This window comes from Panulirus ornatus, chromosome 9 (genome assembly GCF_036320965.1).
Source record: "Panulirus ornatus isolate Po-2019 chromosome 9, ASM3632096v1, whole genome shotgun sequence".
NCBI lineage: Eukaryota > Metazoa > Arthropoda > Malacostraca > Decapoda > Palinuridae > Panulirus > Panulirus ornatus.
In genome coordinates, this window is record NC_092232.1 from 57193372 (window position 1) to 57203500 (window position 10129).

The following is a 10129-nucleotide window of genomic DNA, read 5'->3' on the forward strand; positions in this document are numbered from 1 at the left end:
TTCCCTTTTAGTCGCCTTCTACGACACGCAGGGAATACGTGGGAAGTATTCTTTCTCCCCTATCCCCAGGGATAATATATATATATATATATATATATATATATATATATATATATATATATATATATATATATATATATATATCCTTCAGTACGTTTACTTTCGATAATGAGGAACAGAAGAAGGAGCCAAACAAGTAAATTTCGTCAAAGACATCTCTCTTTTCTAAACGCTGCCTCGCAAAGATTTTCATTAATTCAAATTGAAGAAACAGACGTGTTTTCTATTGTCTGGTTAGCTCAGTGGTAGAGCGTGAGTCTTACACACTCAAGGTCGTGGGTTCGAGACCCACACCAGACATAATTTTGGTCTTTTTCTTGTTTCATTTTGTCCGCATCACATGTGTGCAACATTCAGTATGTTCATCCAACATTATAGTGAAGATCTTCACAATAAATTGTGGTTTTCGACCTTATCTGAAAGGGTCAGGTCCACCAAGACGTCCTTGAAATCTTCCAGAAGCTTCTGGCGATCCTCCTCCAACTGCTGGGCACATCAGAGTTAACATGGGCCGGACATCGGTTGTGGAACGACTTAATCTGCTTCCGGTAGTTAGCAGGGATGATAATGAGGGCTCTGACCTCATACCAGGTCAGCTTGGTTCCAGTCTATTGCTTAGTTCCAGTCTATTGCAACGACAATAAAAAAGTAAAACTCATTTCTTCGTGGAAAATTGAGAGGAAAACACGACAGCAACATGGAGATTTACCCTGTGGTTATTTTGCCGGCTAGTCGGCAACGGTCGGTCAAACACTATTTTGCCGCGATAATGTCAGTGCTTCATATAATACTATGTCGCAAAATATGTCCTTGGGGGCGTAGCTCAGTGGTAGAGCACTCGCTTGGCATGCGAGAGGACCCGGGTTCAAACCCCGGCGCTTCCATTTTTGTTTTTTAGGAAATTCATTGTTTTCAGTCTTATATATATATATATATATATATATATATATATATATATATATATATATATATATATATATATATATATATATATCGTCCGATCAGAGAAGTTAAGCAACGTTGGGTCTGGTTAGTACTTGGATGGGTGACCGTCTGGGAACACCAGATGCTGTTATCCCTGGGGATAGGGAAGAAAGTATACTTGCCACGTATTCCCTGCGTGTCGTACAAGGCGACTAAAAGGGGAGGGAGCAGAAGGCCGGAAATCCCTTACTCTCATTCTCAATTTTTCAAAAGACGGAACAGAGAAGATATAAAGATATTGTAAAGATGTAACTAATATAAGATATAAGAATGAATGGAAGATACGGATGTAGCTGAAACAAGGAGTAATGAAGATTAAGGTGCAATGAAAATTATTCTGTAGTGAAGATAAATATATATGTTGAAATTTTGTATTGAACATCAAGAAGTAATGATAATGATGAGAGTGTAATGAAGATGAGGGTTTAGTTAGAGAGTAGTGACAATTGCCTTTGCAATGATAATAAGGTGGTAACACAATGAGGAACACAAACTTTCCAAAGCTACGTTCAAGTCAGACTTTGAACTAAGTTCGGTAAACAGAAGGATGATGTTAAGATGAGAGTGTAGTGAGGAAGAGTATAGTGATTATAAGGATATTGTCAAGATAGGTTGTACTGAAGAAAAGAATGTAGTGAAGATACGATTGTAGTAGAGATAAGAGTTATTAAAGAGTAGAGTTTATTCAAAATGATTATGTAGTGAAGATGAGAACTACTTTTAGTGAACATCAGGGAATGCAATGATGATGGCATGGTAGAAATAACGGTGTAGTGAAAAATAGGGTATAGCGAAGATATATTTAGTGAAACTAAGCTAGTAGTGAAGATACACGTTAAGGAATATGAGGTTGTAGTGAACTTAACCTTATTGACCTGATCCCCCAAATCCTCCAAACTACGTTCAAGGGCCGATCCAAAGCCAATCAAAAAGGCTATTTCTCTGTGTATTATTAGTGGTGGTGGTGGTGTGTAGGTGTGTGTAATCATGTATTTGCACTGTATTAGGAGGGAGTTTTACACTCGTGGGGCCCCGTGTAAGTACGTTGTTTGTGTGAGCGGGTAAAACATAAAGCCTTCCTTGAAACCAGCTTAGTCAAGATAAGGTCATATGAACATGAGGTTGTAGTGAAGATTATAATAAGCCTTGCATAGTGAAGATAAAGGGATTAAGGAGAGGAGATGTAATAAAGAAGATTATAGTGAACACAAAAGGATTCAAGCTATGTCCAAGGTCGGCCTACGGGCTTGAACTTACATTTTAGGTCAAAGGCATCACCAGTACACCCCGGCCAGCCTTAAAGTTTATCCGAGTACATAGTATTCGAATAGTTATTTCCCTATCAGGGGCCATCATAGCCTAGCGGTAACGCTCCCGCCTGTTGCACAGGGGTCCCGGGTTCAATCCTGGCTGTTCGAGGTTTGTATGTTTTATGAAAGTGCGCGTTCATATCCTCTTAGTTCGCATATATATATGTGTATATATATACATATATATATATATATATATATATATATATATATATATATATATATATATATATATATATATATATATATATATTACTTCTACGACACGCAGGGAATACGTGGGAAGTATTCTTTCTCCCCTATCCCCTATCCTCCCCTCTCTCTTTTTTTTCTTTTTTTTTTCCAAAAGAAGGAACAGAGAAGGGGGGCCAGGTGAGGATATTCCCTCAAAGGCCCAGTCCTATGTTCTTAACGCTACCTCGCTAATGCGGGAAATGGCGAATAGTATGAAAAAAAAAAAGAAAATATATTACTATGAGTCCACGAAGAAAATGAAACACGATATGTTCCCACGGGATGAGAGAAAGCTAAACATGAGAGAGACTTGTGGTGGGAGATGCTGGACACGAGAGACCTTTGATAGAGAGTAAGGCTGTGGAAGAGGAATGAACTTTGTATAAGAGAGGATGAAAAGGAAAGGAAGGCTTGGGATGAAGGTTAGGTTGAACACGAGAGAGAGGCCTGGGATGAGAGAGGCGGGAAAAGAGAGAACCTTCAAGGGAGAGGGAGGCAGTGAACGAGAGAGAGGCTTGGAATGGGAGATGCTGGAAACGAGATGGGTTGAGAGAGAGAGAGAGAGAGAGAGAGAGAGAGAGAGAGAGAGAGAGAGAGAGAGAGAGAGAGAGAGAGAGAGAGAGAGAGAGAGAAGGGAGACTGTGTGAGAGAGGCTGGACACGAGAGAGAGAGGCTTGGGACGAGAGTCAGGCAGGACAGGAGAGAGAGGCTTGGGACGAGAGTCAGGCAGGACAGGAGAGAGAGGCTTGGGACGAGAGTCAGGCAGGACAGGAGAGAGAGGCTTGGGACGAGAGTCAGGCAGGACAGGAGAGAGAGACTTGAGATGAGAATTAGTGTGGACACGGGAGAGAGACGTGGGATGCGGGAGAGGATGTGAAAGAGGCTGGAGACGGGAGCAAGATTTGGGCTGAAAGTGAAAGTTTACAAGAATGAAAGAGGCTGGTGATGAGAGCGAGGCTGGACGTGAGAAAAGCTTGGAATGAGAGCGATATTGTTAAGATGAGAGAGAGGCTGGTCTTGAGAAAGAAGCTTGGGTTGAGGGTTAAGTTGGATACGAGAGAGAGAGAGAGAGAGAGAGAGAGAGAGAGAGAGAGAGAGAGAGAGAGAGAGAGAGAGAGAGAGAGAGAGAGAGAGAGTGGGTGGGTCATGGGTGAGAGTTAGGCTGGACACGAGAGAAAGGCTTGGGATAAGCTTAGCTGGTGAAGCTTAGATGTGAATCCAGTAATGAGTCACTTGACCACATTGTGTTGACCTTGCCATAATGGACCATTGGATTGACCTGGACATTACAAGCAGAACTCACTCCTAGTTTTCTGCAGGTATTATCAACATAAGCTCACTCAAATGATTGAAAACCTGCAATCCACCATGAATGGTCTTAAGTTGAAGATGTCATTAAACTCTAAAATGAAACATGTATCATTTTCTTGTCCCATTAGACGAGGGAACATTTTCCTATCACAGTAAGAATCTACGGGATTTATGAAACTTGTTTCGTGTCTCACAAAAAATAGGAAATGCAAATCATTCTTCATAACTCCAGTTGTTTAATGTTGTTGTTGACACGTAAGGTCAACATACAGATATATCAGGCCAATGATGGTGAGCTGCAGCCTTATATGATGATGATGATGATGATGATATTGTGATGTGTAACGGGCGGCTGTACCAGCCTGGTCTATAAGACACTAGACTCGGTTTATTGAGGTGTGTCGTTAACAATAAACCACAACTGATATCTCGCACTGCCATGTGTCCGAACTCCGCTCTGGCAACACAATGCACAAATCATGCACAAACTACATGATTGATCACGTCTGATATTCAGTTATAAAACTAAAAATGTCTAATAGTGAAAATAACGAAGAAAATATAATACTAAGAAAAATAAAACATGATTATGAACATTAAACTGTTAAGTAATGCCATCGTAATGTTTTCGGACGCTACGCTGCGTCCCGCTGCCGGGCCCCATACTGAGCGTAGCCATCAACTGTAACCTCTCGGTCATATGTCACTTGACATCACCAGATAATTTTTCCCGTAAGTAAACATCTGTTTTCGCTTACCTTTGCTTTGTGGCTATGGCCTTGATTTCACAAATAACTGTTCAACATTTACAAACATATACGTTCACTATTTCCTTGAAAAAATAAAGAAAAACAAGTGAATTGTGCATGTACAAGTGTGGTATATTTTGTGACGCTGATCCCTTACACGATACGCTATTTTCTCACGCTTAATAAGCATGTTTACTGTGTAATGTCTACATTTGTTTTCTTGTCAGTGATAATGATTTTGGCTCATGAGGATTACCCCCCCCCCCGGCCCCTCCTTCCCAATAAATCATAACAATAATAGAGAGTTGACACCAGTTCATGAGCAGTGGGCGCCATGCCCAGTGCCCCGTATTGAGCGTAGAGCAAACAAGGAGTAAACGATATTGGTTGTCGATATTTAACGGTCGGCCCGAATTATCAGAGTGTACATAGTGTGCGTGTGAACGATGGTGTGATCAGCAGGCAGGTTGGAGTTTCCCAGCACAAGGTAGCGCCATGATACAGTGGCCCAGGACACCTGGCATCAGTGTGGGGTGGGCGGCACAAGGTAGCACCATGATACAGTGGCCCAGGACACCTGGCATCAGTGTGGGGTGGGCGGCACAAGGTAGCGCCATGATACAGTGGCCCAGGACACCTGGCATCAGTGTGGGGCGGGCGGCACAAGGTAGCACCATGATACAGTGGCCCAGGACACCTGGCATCAGTGTGGGGCGGGCGGCACAAGGTAGCACCATGATACAGTGGCCCAGGACACCTGGCATCAGTGTGGGGCGGGCGGCACAAGGTAGCACCATGATACAGTGGCCCAGGACACCTGGCATCAGTGTGGGGCGGGCGGCACAAGGTAGCACCATGATACAGTGGCCCAGGACACCTGGCATCAGTGTGGGGTGGGCGGCACAAGGTAGCACCATGATACAGTGGCCCAGGACACCTGGCATCAGTGTGGGGTGGGCCTGCCTGCGCGGGACACAGCCATCATCATCCACAATAAGCCCTTGACCAGTGCCGCCAGCAGCCGTCCGTCCACGACTTGTGCACATCATGATGATGACACACGATCAACACCACCACACCAGTGGTCTGTATGGCCCTACACCAGCAGTGGTCTGTATGGCCCTACACCAGCAGTGGTCTGTATGGCCCTACACCAGCAGAGATGTCACAGCTCACGGAGGCCAACATGGAGAGCAGTAATGGAGTATGTATCACAGTATACAGACAAGCCTGCTACATACATGTTGGGAAAACCTGGTCTACTGTGAGAGTTTGACGCCGAACCAACCATCTCTCTCTCTCTCTCTCTCTCTCTCTCTCTCTCTCTCTCTCTCTCTCTCTCTCTCTCTCTCTCTCTCTGTATTAGACATTTCCACCGCACTGGTGTAGGCGTAGGTGATCAATTAAAGATATGATAAATTCTTTATCACTACCAGATTCTTGCCCCTGTATCTTAGGTCAGGTTGGTGTAGTCATTATGTAGACAATTGATGGTAATGTAAGACGTCATCTTGTGCCACACATCCCGGGATAACTCATCCCATCATACCAGGATGATAACGCTTATCTAAGGTATCTCATGAATCATCATCATCATGTATTATCCCAGATATGAAGCCGCACGTACGTGTGGCTGGAACCCAGGCAGGTGGCACAGTTGGTGTCGGGTTATAAGGATGGCTTGAGGCAGGTGGTGTTGCTGGCAGGTGTTGGTCCAGGACAGTTCACGGGGAGTATTAAGTATATAGAGGTGTTGGAGGAGGTCCTGCTTACTGCTGAGGAAGGCTCATTCTCCCATGACAACACCACATACCTCCTCGTGCAAGACAACTCGTACATACACACGAGCAACGTTGTATACAGTTGGTTCCAGACTCGTCCACACATTATGTTGGTGCCACATCCTGGCATATCATGGCTGGAGCTACAGTGAGGGTGTGGACTGCTCTTGTCAGGGAAGGTGGGCGCCAGGAGCCGTAGCCGGGCACGGGTACTGCTCACGTGAGCCAAGATGGCCAGATATGAGGGGCCACCTTGGACACGCTGGAGTCCTGACTGATCCATGACTGACAGGTTAGGTGGTGTCATAACAACAACGGCGGCTGCTTACACCAAGTACTGATGGTAATACAAGTCAGTTCCTGGCTGGCTAAACGTGTTCACCTTCTCTAACATACAATGAACCATTACACATGAACCCATACTATATAATGACAAACTTGTAATATGGATCTGAGAATCAGTGATTGCAAGTCGTGTGTTTACTTCAATACTGTTAACATACCTCCTCCTCCATCTATCATGAAGGTCAACCTTGTATTGTACTCCAACACTTGCTGACCATAAGATATCATACCACCATAACAGCCATTACCCTGCTATCACACATTATCTTTTTTAACACGTGACTTGGTGCTGACGTCAGCTACACTGCTATAATGATACACATTATCTTGTTGTAAACACCGTTGGGCTATGTCTGATGCTTCATTTCTTATGTTCATATAATCCTATGGTTTATATTGCTTTAATTGTGTCGTTAAGCACATTGTGCACATTACAGATACACTGAAATATGTTCCAGTCATCACAAGTTACAGAGTATGTGGCAGTCAGAATAATCTTTTAGTACCTGTACATATCTTGTGGTATCCATATTTAGTATGTATTGTCCAGACGGATATCTTAATAAACTTTAAATTCAGATAAATAATGTAAAACATGTACGTATACACTTGTAGATATATCTATATGCATGTAAATGAGGCAGATGAATGTGTTATGTACTTACAATGTTGCTGAAAGCTAAAAGGTTCCGGTAAGAAATATAACGAGTATTGTGGTAAATGATTTTTGTATAATAAATATGTATTGTGCTGCATTATGTAACTGTCACAAAGCCAAGATCTTTAAGCCAAAATCCGTTAAGGTCTGGAAGAAGTGATGAAAGGCGTTGAGAATATATATCTATTAATGATTACAAAACACAGACTATGTTCTCCTCTTGGTGTCTAAAAGATGACCCAACACAAGACGACTACTTTAAGACCAAAGTTTTTAGACTTTTAACAAATTATTTACCATTACGTCCCTTTTCTCTCAGCATCATTTTTCAGGATTACTTCAAACAAATGCAACGTACCTAATATTCATTAGGTATAGATATTTCCTGAATGATCTTCGACAATGTGTTATATAACTCTTCGTTAGTGAAGTTCGTGTAATGGATCATGCATTACAAAGTTGTGTCTATCCACACAAGTGTTACACATCCCAGGTAAAGATATTTCCTAGATATGGCGTCTGTCTAACACAGATTATGTTATCTGTAAATATTTGTACAAAGTTCCCCTGTTGGGCGATACTTAAAACTTTCGTATTAAAGTTGATCAGTTGTAAGTGATCAAGCATTACAAAGGTGTGTCCATTGCCACAGGTGCTACTGATCCCGGGTAAAGGTATTTCACCATCTTTGTTTCCTTAAACATTATAGTTATGCATGTTTCAACCCTGATTCCAGCCTTACAATCGATTTTTTTCTCCTTATCCTTATCATATAATTAGTTAGTTGAAGTGTAAAACACGCTTTTGAGCCCAGTCACTTTACTGGTGTTACCGGACTCCAACTGTAAGTAGTTACACCTGGAGTGACAAGTCACCATCGGCAAGGCAAGTAATCCACGAGCAACTGAATATGTCTTGGCTGTGACTTGCCCTTCCATTATTTATATATATCAAAATGTGACAGTAAGAATCAAAAGCCAGAGGAGGAGGAGCAGTACACATTGCTCATGATGTTTATGTATTGGCTTTACATCTCGACTAATAATTACACCTACGTCTTTCTCCTTCCTTGATAGTTCTATTTCTAAATCTTATGATGATCCTCTAATTTGCCTGCTATGTGCACAAGGTGTATCATTTTGCGTATACCTACAGTGAATATCACTGGCCATTGTACACTGTACAACGATACGCTGTTAATCTTTCTGCAGTCGTCTTGCGTCATCGTACCAGTTGATAATGTTGGCTGATTTTGCCATCGTGAAATTGCTTTTAGTAATCAATGTCTCTTATAGATATCAAATATCAGGAAAATCTATCAAACTCGTAGACACAATTTGACTGCATGTGCGAAAAATCGGATATAAGTTTCAAGGATTTTTCTGAAGAGAAGTATAGAACAAGACAGATCACATTTAATATATCACATATTAGTTCACCAGCTAAAGACACCATTATAACATATTGTGAAACTAATATATAGCATGATTCATGTACAAGGACCATCTTCTACACATGACCAATATTTCACAACCATCACAAAATGATTCACTGATAAAGCCAGTGTATGTAATGTCCTTCCTTTTCCTCAGCTCATTAGACATTTTCCGTGACCCAACCTATATGTTATTTGTCCCCTCATTTGTGACCTTGTAGTTGTTGTACGGTGGAGTAATGCTTGACTTGCTATACTGAGGGACAGACACACTGACACAAGCCATGTTGTAGTTGTTGTACGGTGGAGTAATGCTTGACTTGCTATACTGAGGGACAGACACACTGACACAAGCCATGTTGTAGTTGTTGTACGGTGGAGTAATGCTTGACTTGCTATACTGAGGGACAGACACACTGACACAAGCCATGTTGTAGTTGTTGTACGGTGGAGTAATGCTTGACTTGCTATACTGAGGGACAGACACACTGACACAAGCCATGTTGTAGTTGTTGTACGGTGGAGTAATGCTTGACTTGCTATACTGAGGGACAGACACACTGACACAAGCCATGTTGTAGTTGTTGTACGGTGGAGTAATGCTTGACTTGCTATACTGAGGGACAAACACACTGACACAAACAACTATTGGCTGAATTGACAAAAAATGAAGGGAATTGTTTCTTGAAAGATTTATCAAATCTAAGTCATTCATCCTTTTCTTTTTTTAGGAGTCAATTACAAATTAAGACTAGTTTTCCATTACAAGAATTATAGAGCTCACAAAATCAATTCAAAATTTACATAGTAGGTATACACTATCAAAATGTGTTTAGATGAAATTCTGATTCTTTAATGTTCTTATCAGTTCAGACTATGAAAAAAATTTATAAGACAAATAAAGCCAGATAAGAGTGTGTCATAAGACAAGATCCCCTGCCAGGCTGGGACTTGGCCAAACATAAACAACCACTTTCTTATAGACGATTAGTCAAGGTTCTGGGTCGAGCACCAGGATCTATTGACTTCCGTCCGACATAATATATTTTCTCTGATCCTTCATCATCATCACCACACTCCCGGCACCCATCAATAAACCCTTCCCAAATTCCTCACTTCCTTATAAACTCGTCCCTGTAGTCAACAATTAAGAAACCTAAACCGACCAAAAAGCATTACGTTGTTCAACAATGTAAACCCCAGCTAGGGTGAGCCTTAGATACTCTTACGGTATATTGTGATGGACGAAGGATTTACTCACC

At 41.9% G+C, this 10129-nt stretch overlaps 1 non-coding gene across 1 annotated transcript; it reads left to right on the forward strand.

Annotated features, from left to right (window-relative positions):
• Positions 1-288: 288 nt before the first annotated feature.
• On the forward strand, positions 289-360 carry TRNAV-UAC (transfer RNA valine (anticodon UAC)). The gene has a single exon. It is a non-coding gene; the product is annotated as a tRNA-Val (tRNA).
• The last annotated feature ends 9769 nt before the right edge of the window (positions 361-10129 follow it).